The sequence below is a fragment of the Procambarus clarkii genome, chromosome 39 (assembly GCF_040958095.1).
Source record: "Procambarus clarkii isolate CNS0578487 chromosome 39, FALCON_Pclarkii_2.0, whole genome shotgun sequence".
NCBI lineage: Eukaryota > Metazoa > Arthropoda > Malacostraca > Decapoda > Cambaridae > Procambarus > Procambarus clarkii.
The window spans coordinates 41,491,776-41,492,015 of record NC_091188.1 but is presented as its reverse complement, the minus strand read 5'-3'; positions in this window follow the sequence as shown (position 1 = coordinate 41,492,015).

The following is a 240-nucleotide window of genomic DNA, read 5'->3' as shown; positions in this document are numbered from 1 at the left end:
CCCCATTCCGCGAAGTCGGGGAAAAAAGGCGTAAAGCACCAACAAGTTGTGCGTTATAACTTGAGTTGCACTTGTCAGTCTGAGGAAATACCAAGTTTGTCTTTACATCGGCACTGACTGGACTTGTTATCTTATCTGTGATAGACTGGCTACACGCTAGACACGGGCCCAAATGTAAATGAACTTTGATCTGCCGTGAACTAAAGTTATAACAAACTAAACAGTTAAATTATTTTCAAA